At 40.1% G+C, this 13,643-nt stretch overlaps 1 protein-coding gene across 2 annotated transcripts in view; it reads left to right on the top strand.

Moving 5' to 3' along the window:
• Nucleotides 1-1,043: 1,043 nt before the first annotated feature.
• ARHGAP15 (Rho GTPase activating protein 15) overlaps nucleotides 1,044-13,643 on the top strand; it is a 324,812-nt gene continuing 312,212 nt past the window's right edge. Inside the window, exon 1 of one of the 2 annotated variants that reach the window (XM_065840373.2) lies at nucleotides 1,044-1,172. The gene's annotated coding sequence lies outside the window, so the exon portion shown is untranslated. The remainder of the gene's footprint in view (nucleotides 1,173-13,643) is intronic. The other variant, XM_071810688.1, reaches the window with a different exon arrangement.

Genomic DNA, 13,643 nt, shown 5'->3' with positions numbered 1-13,643 from the left:
GAGCTCCAGTGGCAACCTCGTCAATAGGGTTTGTACTACTCCTCTGTTAGAACAAATCCTTAAACTTCAGGATGGTCTTGATTTTCTCAGGTCGTGAAATTAAGGTTGCTCTTTGAAGGCAGTTCTTTGTTTTATTATGGAAGATAACAACGACAAAGAAATTCCCCCAATTCTGCCAAAGCATCAACAGAGGGCTCTGCAGCCTGACCAGTGCTGTAGCGGTCCTTGCACAACCATCCTGCCCTGCAAGGGAACCCCTGCTGCACTGCAGAGATGAGCCCTCGTAAGTCAATCTAGAAATACCAGAAAGATAATATAATTTCTTGCTGGAAAAATAGACCATGGGGGAAGATGCTGGTGAAGGCATATGCAAGGAAGGGGCTTTTCTAGAGCCTGAAGGTGCAGAGTTGTGTCTGGACCTGCTGGTTCGCTGGGTTCCCCTTCCTGAGAGGGACTGTACGGTGCGAGATGCTGTGGGAAGGGAAGTGGGGCAGCAGCTGTGTGTGCCCAGGCTTCTCCAAGGGCTGCTTCGTGGAGAAGTGTTGAAACAGAAAATCAAAGAAACAGAAGCGTTTATCAGGGCAACCTTTACCAGGCAATGGCACAAGTGATTTTCGTTTTTCTTTAGTAGCAAACTCCCTGGCTAGAATTTGCTCTTTTATAAATCTAAAGTCTCATGTTTACTACAGCTACATTTCAAAATAGCAAAGCATATTTGTTGCAAACTATTTATTTCAGTACTCAGAGGGTTTGATTGTAGGTAAGAAAAGGGAAGTTGTCTTGAGGCTTAGAATCGTAATTCCTTTCAGCATTTCCTTTTAAACCTCATGTTTACCTTCTGCAAAAACTAACCCTCCTTGTTTGTTGCAATTTTAACACCAAAACTGCTTTCGTACCTTAAAATTTGGCTTTTTATCCAATGCGGAAGAGTTTTGCATTAGACCTGGGTGTAAGTCTCTAACTGGTAAAATGGTTGGCTTCTGCTGTTGCAGGAAGTGGTTTTATTTTACTTTTTTTTCCTGCTTTCTTTCTGTCTTTACGAGCTGCAGGAGATCAACCCGAATGCTGTCTGTAGACATGTGACCTAGATGTTTTCCGTTTTTTGAAATAGTTAACACTGTTGCTGGTTGATGGCAGTTTGAGATGAGACAACGACATCTGTGAGGCTGTAGGTAAGGAGTCTTAAATTCATCTTAATGCAGTTTAGGAAACCTGTTGCTATGATTTTAAAAATAATTATAACTGTATGTACTTGGTATGCATTCAATAGGAATTGCGTTAGTTACTCAATATTTTTTTCTGTTGGTGTTTGAATTTGAAAGCAGTGAGTAGCAACGTAGATGGTACAGATGTGAAATGATGTTTTAATAGAAAAATTCCTATTCAGAATCTGGCAAAACTGTTGCATCCTATGCAAGAGGCAACTGTATCTGACCCAAACCACTAATCACTTCTCATATCTCTGTCGGTACTAACTAGTTGTCCCCAAAAGAAGGCTGGTGGCACTGCCTGGGAAATGAGATCAGATCACATTTCTCAGTATTTGCTTTTGTTGGGTGCAATTCAGCATTGCTTGATTAACTGGCTTCCTTGCTGGTGTTGAGATGATTAGTAGCAGTGGATAGTGTAAGACTTAGTGAGTGGTAAGAGTACTTACCTAGTTGATACTCTATATCACTAATGACTGAAGAAATCGATAGAGGGATCTTTTGCCCTGCTCGGTATCAAAAAGCTTGATACCACTCTATTATTCATCAGTGTTGCTAATAGGAATAAGACACAGAGTGGCATAAAGAACATTGTACAATAGCTATCCTTGGTTTGTTTGTGGGCACTGTGCTGCTCCTCGTGGAGCTGCTCAAGCGAGATGCCATGGTAGCACGTTTTCTGCATGAGGCAGTTTCAATCCAGACTTATTCCTCCTCTGCTTTGGAGTTGGCCAGAAGAAGGTTGTGTCCGCTGGGTCCCTATTTCACTTGAAGCTATCAGAAAAAATCACTTTGCATTGCCGTCAGTGGCCAAACACTTCTTTCTGGCCTTCAGAGCCTTACAGGGGAATACTAATTCAGGTAGATGTCCAAATAATGCAATATAATGCTTTGTTTGTGGGCCATAATCTATGGGCCAGAATTAGCAAGACTGGTTTGTTTTGGTGAAGATTTGTTTTCCTGGTAACGTGTAGTTTGCTGCAAACTTTGTGACACGTACTCATGTTTGTAACTGAAAGCCTTATCAGGAGCAACTTGTTTTTCTTTTGGAAATATGGGTCAGAGTTGAAAGTTATCACATGTGGCTTGAACCTCATTTTAAGTTGTGCATACTAATTGCAGACAGATTTTAGTGTAGCGTTGTAAGATTACATTTCAAATTTTCAGTACTTTTTAGAGAAAATAAAGCTGTCCCGCCTGCATACACAAATCAGCACAGACAGGGAAATTGTATAAAAAGAACATGTTCTCTTCCTGGGCTGTGTTTGTAGTGGTTTTTATGTTACTGCTGCAATGTCTTAAGTCATTTGAAATGCATTTTCCACAGAGCTGTGAGATTTGGTAAAGTAGTTTGAATTCTCAGAGTTATTTTTCTTTATTTTCTCCCTTCCCTACAACTAACTTCTTTGTGTCCAAAGGAAATTCATTTAAAAGCAGCATGTCTTGTTCACTTTACCTCTCAATCCAATTACATCTGTAACGTACATTTGTTCATTTTCTTTTCCAAATAGAGCGAACAGCTGAAGCACTCTCTGTATTTTAAAGCTCCTGCTGTACATTTTTATTGAATTACAAAAAAAAAACTTTGCCTTTTTGGCAGCATTTGTTGTAGAAACTGCCTTTTGCTTTGATACAAGAGATGCCCTAGCTTGGAAGAGATACTCCATCTTCTTCTGACCTAGCATGTGTGTGCGACCCCCTTGGTGGGGGCCACACTAGGGCTGCGATGACCAGGGCAGCAAAGGAGAGATCTGTATCAGACCACGATCTCGGGCACGTTCCTCCCCACATGGAGCGAGGCAGGAACCACAAACTAAAATGGTGACAGAGACACATTTTGATTCTTCTCCCGATTGAGTGGCACACCACTGGCTTAACTGAAACATCTGTAAATGGCTCTGGTTTGGATTTCTGTACTTCTGGCCCCGGAAGTTATCACTTCTTTGCCGTGATGAGTTTCAGACCAGGGTCTAAAAAGTAGCATCCCACACAAGTGGGACGGGGCAGCCGTCGTGGTCCCTAGTGCTGTGGTGGGGATGGCTTTTGCTGTGCTGCTTGGTTCTCTGCTAAGCAGCCCCACAGACTTTTAGCAATGGGAACTGTGGTATCATGGCCTGTTTCTACTGAGTCACATGGGGCTTGGTGCATCGTAAGCAGCATCTTCTGAATTTTTGGGGGCTCACAATGTGTAATTCTATTAGTTGCCTATTTTACTTAACCTTTTTATTTTGTTTGAGATGCCTCTGCTGAGTCAACTCGATCAGTGTGAGCTGCTAGCAATTTAATGAGCTGTTAAAGCAAAAAACTGACAAAACAAAGCATCATATGAGCTCTACCGAGAGTGTCTATACTCCACTTTTCTCCTAAGTAAGACTTCCACATGGATGCATCAAACCTATTTCTTAGTGCTACGAAGATGCTGTTTACCGTCTATATGAAGATGCTTTGATAGTTTTCCTGGTTTCATTTGTTGATAGAATTAGTCCTGAAGAAAACAAATGGCATAAAATTTTGGCCCAGCTTTTGACTGTGTATCTTGATAATTCAAGAGCAAAACAGCAGATTTCTTTACCTGGTTACACAACCTGCACAAAACTGTCCCTTCTTCCATCCTGTGGTGGCTTCCAACAGCTTTTGGCAGCATCAAAATAATTGCTGTAATGTCCTCTTAGTTTCAGATGAGGCTGAAGGCCCTGCTGCCTTCAGCTTGCTCACAACACCACATTTGGGTGTGCATTTGGGTACCTGTGAGCTTGGTGTAGGTCAGGAGACATTGGTGTTATCTACTTTTGAAACCTTCTCGTAAGGTTGTTATCTTTCAACCATTGATTTCACTGACAGCTCTCTTACTGACATCTGAAGGACAGAGGTGGTTGTTCTTTTGCTGTGATGGATGTCAAGACTGTGCCTTCATGCACTTTGCATACCTCTATCAGCCTTCCTTGCCTTGCGAAATACTATAAAAAGGTTGTTGTGGAGACTGACTACAAAACAAACACTGCTAGCTCCTCATTTGCACATGGACTTCCTCAATCCAGATCTATTTTCATCATAAGAGTGAGACCTCTTATTGCAGAGTTTGTGGACTCCTATCATCTTTATTAGAACTTGAAGAACTTTGGGGTGGAAACTTCTCGGTCGACTGCAATAAGAGTAAAAGAAATTGTTTGGGATTTTTATTTTTAAGAAGGTTGTCTGAATGAGAAAAGCAGACAATTATATTCTGGGGATAGGTGTTTCAAATTGACCATGGGGAAAATCTACTCGTGCTAGAGTTCAGTCTGTGAACACAACCAGATCATTCTGGAACAGATTTCTGGTGCATTATTGGCTCATGCTGAAGTCACCTCGAAGTGTTGAGGTCTGGCATGTGTAAAAGTGAGTCCTGTTTGCCAGAAACTAAGAGCATAAAATTAATTCATGCTTGAAAATTTTGGCTTTTTTCTTTTCATTTCTCTATATTTTTGTCACTTTACTTAGCATGAGAAATACCTGTTTTGGTAATTAAGTAGGAAAGATATCGAAGGATTATTTAACAGATATCAGTATTCTCCAAATTAGCTTCTAAACTTCTGGGGGTATGTGGAAGTCACATGGTAAAATACTAACTCAGCGCACAGATACCTATTGAAACATTTCTTCAATAAATTAAACAAGTTTGATATCACCATGTTTAGTGGTTAAAGGTCATTTAAGCGACAATAAAACACTTCCTGCCATTTGAGATTGACAGGTGTTAAATCATTCACTTGTAGTTAAGCTGGGTATTGTGGGTTTGTACTGTGGCTTTTCATGAATACTCCTTCCAAAGCCTGTGCCTGATATACTAAACAGGTGCAGTTCTCAAGCAAATGAACTTCAAGGGACTTCTGATTCCTCCAAGACATCCATCAGTTTTCAGTACAACTGCAACAAATATTAAGAGGCGGGGAGGAGAAAGGGAGGAAGGAAAAACAGAAGAGAATGTGGCTTAGAGCTGAAGGGATGTGCTTTGAGTATGTACTCGCTCTTTATTTCTTATTTCTTTTCCTGCCGCACCCTGAGCAAAGCCACTACTGTGTTTGGTGCTGAATCAGATACCGAAGCTCCTCCTAGGCAAGGCACTGTGCTTAGCACCTGGACTTGTTTGTCTGCTGCTCAGGATGTTACTAAACTCTCTTCCTTTGTGGGTAAGGAGGGAAATGACAAAGAATTTTTGTGAAGACAACTGAAGCTCTGGAGTTCTCTCTCCAAGAGAGTCACCTCCATGGCTGGTAGGTTCATCACCAACCTGCTGGTTGTCAGGATGCTCTCAGCATTTCTGGTGTTTTCTGCTGCAGCTGTGCCCAGATGTGCCCTTGGGATGGTGGATTTGGAGAAACTGAGCAGGCTGCGGTGGGGGAGTGGACCCAGTGCTTGCAGCGTGTACCACTGGTTGGGATATCCCCAGCCCACGTGGTGATGCTGCCTGGTAATACCATGAACATCCACAGCAAGTGCCAAGAGAAGCCTTCCTGGGCTTTCTCAGACAACATACATTTCTAGTAAATGGTTTTGTACTCAAATTAATAAATATTTTCCACTAGGAAGTCACTACATCAGACTTTCCAACTGGCCGAGTTGCTCTGCTGCTTTTTGTACTTTGGGGTGAGTAGTGCTGAGCCTTGATCTGGAAAGATAATGTTTCTATTATCAGCAGTACATTGCATGCTTGGTTACTTTATTAGCCAGAAAAACCCACAAAAAAACAAAGTATAGCAACCAGTAACAATGAGTAAACAAATTCACGTGATGATTTTTGGACTAGGTGGTGGCACTAATCCATCTGCTCTTCTTGGAGTGGCAAAGGAAGCAGAAACAACTCCAGTAAAAACATCTCATTTCCTCTTCATTCATTAATGCCTAGGTCCTGGTAAAGCCAAGGAGTATCTCCAGGCTTAGCAGAGGTTTAGAGAAACTGGTCTCTTCAAACCATTTTGAATTTCCTTGGGACAGTCTAGCACTGGTTTTGGATTATTATGTAGTTATATTGACCTGAGATGTTCAGAATTACTGCACAGATATTTTAACTAGAAAACTTTTCTAGTTTTAATTTTCAGCTAACATTTAAATCTTTTTGTAAAATCTTTCCTGGAGTGTGAAGAGGGGAAATCTATTAAAATGTGGAGCAAAAATTGCATAAAAGAATGAAAAAAAATAAATGCAGAGATTTCTTACCAGACTTACATCATGCACCAAGATACAGACGTTAGGAAATAATGTTGATACACTGGAAGGACATTTCAACTCAAGTACATAGGACTGCAAGGTCTCACTTGAGCTGAGTGCAGAAATTGCACCCACTAAGGGATTTGAGGAGTCCATCATAATACCTGTTACCTCGCTACCTCAAAAACCCACAGCCAACAGCAGATGTAATGTTTGTTGAGTATTTTTGCTCTTAACAATGTTGGGGGCAGATGAATGGCTGCCATTCTTCTCACTCTGACTGCTGGTGTTCGCAGGTGGATCCAGTACCATGGCACCCCTGTTGTTGCTGCTGACTTTGCTCCTACGAAATGCAGCACGTCTGTGGTGGGACAGGTGGTACAGGTGGGCTCTGGTCTCCCGACCTGCAGAAAGCATGTGTACAAGGTTTCTGGAGTTATCCTCAAGCAGCCTAGTGAAAAAAGTTTTCATTAGTGCTTCAGAAAACAATCTGCATTTGTGGTAATAATTTTAGATATAATTAACAGAGCCTATGCTCAAACTTCTTGCATAATCAGAGAAATTACAATTTTGACACCACACCACCTTTGGTATTTCCTTTTTGCTGAAAGCAGACATCTTAGCTGCCAACTGTGCTATCAGATACAATCACATAAAACAAACGTCTTTGTCTTCTCCCTGCTTTGCTGCACGGTGCTGAGGAGCAACGCGGTGGGGCAGGTTCTCCTACCGGCTTACACTCCGCTCTGGGCCACAACAGAGGTGGCTGGTGAAGAAAGCAAGCCAGGGGCCCCACAAAATGCAGAACAGGGGCTTGCTCGATGCAAGCCGCAAAGAATTTCCCTGTCTAGTTCCTGCTGTAACTTAAAAGTTTTCTCCTAAAACTATAGGTGCCGGTTCTGCTGCATTTCACAGCAGCGTCACTTACAAGAGCAGCTCTGGGAGCTCTGCAAAGAAAAGTGGGGATGGCGTGTAGGAACAGATTAAAAGCGTCTGGATTTTTTTTTCCCCCCATTCAGATGGGAAGTGGGAGCAGTGAGAAGTAAGGGAGCAGCTGCAGGATCACAGCACAGAAACTGCTGCAGATTTGTATGAAGGAAGATTGAGAGAGGGTGGGAGGGACTGTTTCATATGCACAGCACAGGGAATCAAACATTATCCTAGGGAACTGGGAGGGAGGGCGTCTTGCTGTCCAAATAAGGGACAAACCTCTTGTAGACACTACTGAGGTAAGCAGTGTCAGAAAGAAATAGTTTTATTATAGGCTTACTTTATCTTTTGATTTGTTTTCAAAGTCTGAGAAGTTTTAAAGCCTTTCCTATTCAATAATCTCAGCATCTCATTCTGACAGACGTGTCTTCTGTTGGATGATGCATACATGGAACCGCAAAATGGATTAAGACATGACAAACGTGCGTTTAAAGTACTAAGTTGAGGGAATGTAAGATACTCTTCTGAAGTTAAAACAACTGCCACTGCTTCTCCAAAAGCTTAAGAGAGCTCTAGAAGGCATTTTTTTATAGTGAAGGGGATGCTGTTGTTACAGAAACTAAGGACCAGGAGACAAACCAAGGCATGACTTAAAACAGCTTCAAGTAGTGCATAACTGATTTAGAGATAGAGTGCAATAAAACTAGTGTATTGTCTTACTCGTTGATGAACATGAGGTGTTTCCTTCATCATGGATCAGTCAGTGGAGCACCCGCATATACATGAATGTGCTGCGGGTCACTAATGTGCTCTAACATCCTACCCATGCCTTGTGATTGTTTATACAGCTGCTGTCAGATTGAAACCAAAATTTCTGTTGGCAAAGCTGTTAAATTCGGAACTTACAGGGAGTTTGCTTCTTTGTCTATTTGCACCAAGCTTTCAGGCATTTAAAAATATTTTTCTAATACATCAGCTTGTCTTGTGGTACTAACTCTTCCACTTCTCCAGAGAGTTTGGGCTGTTCCAAAATTACCATCACCACATGTCTAGTTCAGGTAAGCATGTAAATTTTGGATGAATATCTGAATCTCTGTGAGAAGTTCTGCAGAACTGAGCTGGAAGTATTTCAAGCAGTCTTACTTTGAAGCTTCTGTCACTTCTGCTTGTATCTGTAAATACTGCAAGAATAACCTTTCCCATAGTATCTCATCACTTCAGATCTGGCAACATTAAAAGTAACAACACTTTTCTGAACATTTAGGCTATAGGAACAGATTTCTTTCAAGCACCAGAGAAAATTTGTGATTCTTATTTGATCTTCCTAGAGAAAACATTGGATTCTTTTTATGCAGAATTAGACAGCTTTAAACTAAAAAGCTAATATGCGACAGGTATCATATGCAGGTGTAAAATGAATTTACAGGTGGTCAGTCTTACCTGTGGTGGCTGGAAAGACATGAATCTGATCTGTACTTACTTACAGTATGTAAATGTATAGCAGAAAGGAACGAGGTGGAAGGAAATTATCTTTTCTTCACCTGAGTAGGTGAGGGTAGGTCAGGAATAACGAAACAATACTCCTCTCGGCCCCTATAGCACTTCTTGGGTTTTATTTGGTGTTAAATCAATCAAATTGTTATGAACTTTTTTGATGCTGGGAACTACTTGCTGTCTCTGGTCGAATGACTAAACCATGCTCATTTTGCTATTCGGTGCTGTAGGATGCATTAGAAGTGTTACATATTGGACGATATTCACAGTTTGTTGTTTCTGGCTTTTTTTAATACTGTGGAGATATATATATGACTAATATTCATCATTGGAAAGATTGTAGTCTAGCTTGCACACATGAAAAATGGAAGCAGGTGTCGCAGATCAGATGCACTCCAGAAAGAAATGGAATGCGCTGCCAGCAGGAAGACCTAGAAGTAGCAATTTTCCCAGACATGTTCTTTTACATATTCAACTGAATTTCTACTATGGACAACTGTTCCTAGAATACATGCAGGCCAAACGGTACATAAAGGATACTTTTAGCTTCAGGGTCTACTTGCAACTGAGATATTAAATTGGCATAGGAGGTGAAAATAGATTCCATTATGCTATTCCATATGATATATTGGGACAGACACACTTGTGAAACAACTGTTACCTCTGCTGAGACCTTCATTTGTAATATATCCGAGAAACTTAAGTGGTGCAAGAAGAGACATGATCATATGCAGTCACTTGTTGATTGGAAGAAGCTCTTTTACCTGGATGAATGTGTTTTTATTTCCAGAAATATCCTAGAGGTATTTCCTAGCAAGATTTTGCTTGTGCAGCGAAGTCCTGTAGATAGCAGATCATTGAGGATTACAGGATTATAGTTGGATCTGTGGTCATTAAATACGGATGTGAAGAATCCATCATTGAATATGTCCACCTTTGGAATAGTAACTGCCTCCCATTCTCCTATCTTTCTAATTTTCACGCCATTTCTATCCAGATAGGAAAGCGTTTCCAGAGATAGCATATCTCTGCTCTATAGGAAAGCTATGGAAGCTACCAGTAGCTTTTCCAGATCCCTGTTTTTCTTTGCCATCTGATCCTGCTATTTTTGAAGGTCTTTGTGTTGCAGGGAACAGACCATGGGGCTGTTCTTCTACAAAATTTCAGAATGATACAAAGGAGAACCTTAGTTCATGGATAACCATTGCACAGCTCTTCAAATCTTCTGTCTTCATGTCTCTCTTTATCCAATCCTTGAGACAAATCGAGCAACAGTTTGTAAAGGTTAATACTATTTCCACTGAAACTGTATGTTTTGTTAAGATGTTTTTCTGCCGTCTTCTAGGAAGTGGGACCCTATCATCCTTCTATTCTTTTATTTTTTTAATTTTTAATTGTGTTAAGTGCTATTACTAGTTGGAAAAAATAGAAGAGAACACTCTACAGTCAATCTTCATAACAATAAAGCTATGAAGCATATTTTTAGCAGTGCGGTAGATGGGCAGGAAATCACCCAAATATCAAACTGTAGTAGTCAGTAAGATATTGTGTAGTGTAGACTCAGCACCCATGTGAGTCTGTGGTGTACCGTAAGTGGAGAATCACATTCCTAATACATATGGTGACTATTGGGAATAAGAAATAAAGTACTGAATTTTAACAATTTAATTCTTAGGAGCTCAGTCGTCAAAATAACCTTAGACTATGTTCGTAGACTTCAACTTAAACAGCACGGTTACTGCCGTACAATGATGCAAGTCCGTGTGTCCTTCCCTCTTGCAGCCTGTTATAAAGTATATTTCCATACCTGACTCCATCATGCAGGAAATGCTTTGGCTTACTTCCCTGGGTGTACTTTAGCGTGCTTGTAACTCCATTAACTTCAGCGTGTTCACTGTGAACCCGAGATCAGGATCAGACCTTTAGGACCTGTCTGTACCACGTGTCCTGTACTGCACAAACTGGGAAGAGATTATTTTAAATTATAACACACTTTGTTCCTATGGGACATTAAGCTGTGAGACTTCAATCATGAGAATTACGCAAGTTATTAACCAAGAATTTTTGTAAAATATAACCGTGTCATCATAGAATAAGCCAAAAAGGTTGAAATGGTCATCATATCAAGGATCAAGTTAAAATCTCAAGGATAAAACATTCTGTAGCCTAAGAGCTGTTTAATAACAATGCTTGAAAATGCTTTACTTCTTGTATTGCACTGCTGCCTTGGAAATCTGCTATGATTCAGGCCGAGTGGTGTCAAGAAATTCACCTTTAAGTGCATCTTTCACAAAGACTTGGTTATATATCTCAGAGCATAAATAAAATTATGAATAATATGCTGAGCGGTGTATTCCGTCTGTGGTAACAGAGAAATACTGGGCAGTGAGATAATTCTGCAAAGAAAACAGAAAAGACTATTTGGTCTTCTCTTTGACTACAGGAGAGGCATGGGTAACTGTACATGTAAATTACAGTTGCCTGAAGAACTCTGTGGGCAATTTCTTCTTTTATTTGCAGACAGTTCAAATACTGGGCTAGAAAAGAGTGACTACAAAGCCAGCAATTAGACTGGTGAGGTAAGATGATGTCCATGATACTTGATTAGTGCATTGTCTGTTCTGAGAGACACCATCGAAAGTCTAATATGGCTGCAACAGGTAAAAAAATTAAAAGGGGGTGTGATAATTAAGGTTTTTGTAGGACTTAGGATGTATCAACTAAGTCAGTGATATTTACTGGTGAGATTGCAACTTTGGTTGATCAGGGAAAACCTGCTGTTGAGTTTAGGACATTTAACATTTTACAGCAGGCTGAACTTGGCACAAAATTCTCTTTTATTGTCTATATGATAGAAAAGGATAAAACTGGAGTAAAGATCCAGGCAGTGGTGATGTAGTGTCATATCTGATCTCCTGCTTTGACTAGAAATATGACTGATGGTTGAAATTAATGCTTCTTCCTAAGTATAAATTATTCCAGGCTGGATGACATCTTCCTGAAAAGGAAAAGGCATAGGAATGTTACAGCTGCTTTGTATTCGCATTACAATAAATTTCTCTGTTTTTCTAGTACTCAGATAATCTGGCTTCAGGACTCTTCTGGGCACCAGCCCAGGTCACCGTATCCCTCAGCAGCCTTTGCTGTTGGTGTCCATGCCCTGGGTGCAGATGTGTGACGTGTCAGCTGTGAGAGCAGCACCATGGGGATGGTTAAAGAAAATACAGGCAGAGCACAGTGCAGATAAGAATAATTGAAAAAAGCCATGTGGCAGTTTACTTGTTATCCCCTCTCTTTACCTATAGTTTTTTCCTCTGTCCCTCTTTATTTCCATCAGTTGTATGTTTAAGCACCTACTGCCCCTGAGCTGTGCTTCAGCAGAGATAACAAACAGTGCAGCAAAGGCTAAGAGCAAAACCCAACAGCAGAAATATTTATGTAGGTGGGTTGATTTTAAACACTTTTTTTTTTCACAGACACAGCAATATGTTTTCTCCTTGACAAGAATGTTCTGACTCACCATGTGTGTGGCATTCGCTTGGTTTTTCATTTGTTAACTCTTCGCTTCCTCTTCCATTTTTATGGTTCTTCAGGCTCACAGATCAAGTGTTACTGGTGAACCTAGTGCTGGTTTTTATTCTTCTCTAATATCGTTGCATTAGGTTTCAGTGAATCCTCTTCATGTGCAGTATGCTCTTTAGCAGAATGGAATTAGTGAATGTAACACGATGTGCTTTGATTTTGCAGTGTTTTCACACTACTATGTTGAGTACTTTCATGTTCATTATGCTTCTGACTTGATAGTGGTGCATATGTCACCAAGAGTGAAGTTGGAGGAAATGAAAAGCTTTCTTTTTGATAAATAGTGAAAATAAATATAAAACATTTAAAATCTCATTATGCGGAATAAAAAATTCAATAAATTATATTAATAATGGATAGATGTTTTTCCTTTTTTTTGGATAAAAGTACTTGTTACAACTGCTTGGTGCAAGTTGCTAATGAATTAACATTTGCACGCTGTCGCTCTATGTAGCTGTAGGAGACATAAGCATAGCTCGAGTCAAAATTTAGGAATACAGCTATCCTCTTGTTTCTTGAAGAACTAACTCTTTGCTTTGTAGAAAACCTACATGCTAACTTTGCTGGTACTGTATCAAAACTCATGAAATAAAGCTCTTGGGTAATACTGCTCAGTCCGCTCATTATTTGACCACTTTCTCGACAAAGCAACATGCCAATATGGATTAAAAACCTGATAAATGCAGTATGAAACATCCTCTAGCTCCATCAGCTGCTGTAGGAGGGAATACTTGCTGACTGTCATCGTGAGACAGAAACCATAATTAAGCTACCAAAGATAGGAGAGTGGCAGTGAGATGAACAATTTACTTTCTGAATTCTTTCAAAAAGCTAAGAAGTATATATATATATATATTTTAATGGAAATGATAAATAGCAAAAAGAAGTGATTATTATGTTTTGGTTTTTATTGGAAAGTTAAAAATGTTACTTTGTTTCCTTTATTATCTCCTTTTTCTCTTTGAAGAGAAAAGGCAGAAAATAATTTTTACCTGCTGAAGGAAAACAAGAGATGAGTATTTCTGCTGTTATCAAACATCAAGGTTTTGTGAAAGCACTGCTTTTAAAAGGCAGGTTACAGAAAATGTTCTTAAAAATAGTTTTGCCAAGCCCCAGCACTTTGTGAGGAAGCCTGAGATCTGATCTCTGCAGTTTGTTCTGTTACTCTTTTAACTTGGGCCTGATTCTCAGAAACAGGATGGCTTTCCTCTTTCTATGGATTTGCATTCGAAATAACCTTTC

Source organism: Patagioenas fasciata, chromosome 7 (genome assembly GCF_037038585.1).
Source record: "Patagioenas fasciata isolate bPatFas1 chromosome 7, bPatFas1.hap1, whole genome shotgun sequence".
In the NCBI taxonomy this organism is placed as follows: Eukaryota; Metazoa; Chordata; class Aves; order Columbiformes; family Columbidae; genus Patagioenas; species Patagioenas fasciata.
The sequence above is the reverse complement of the archived record's forward strand: the minus strand, read 5'-3'. Positions and strand labels throughout refer to the sequence as shown.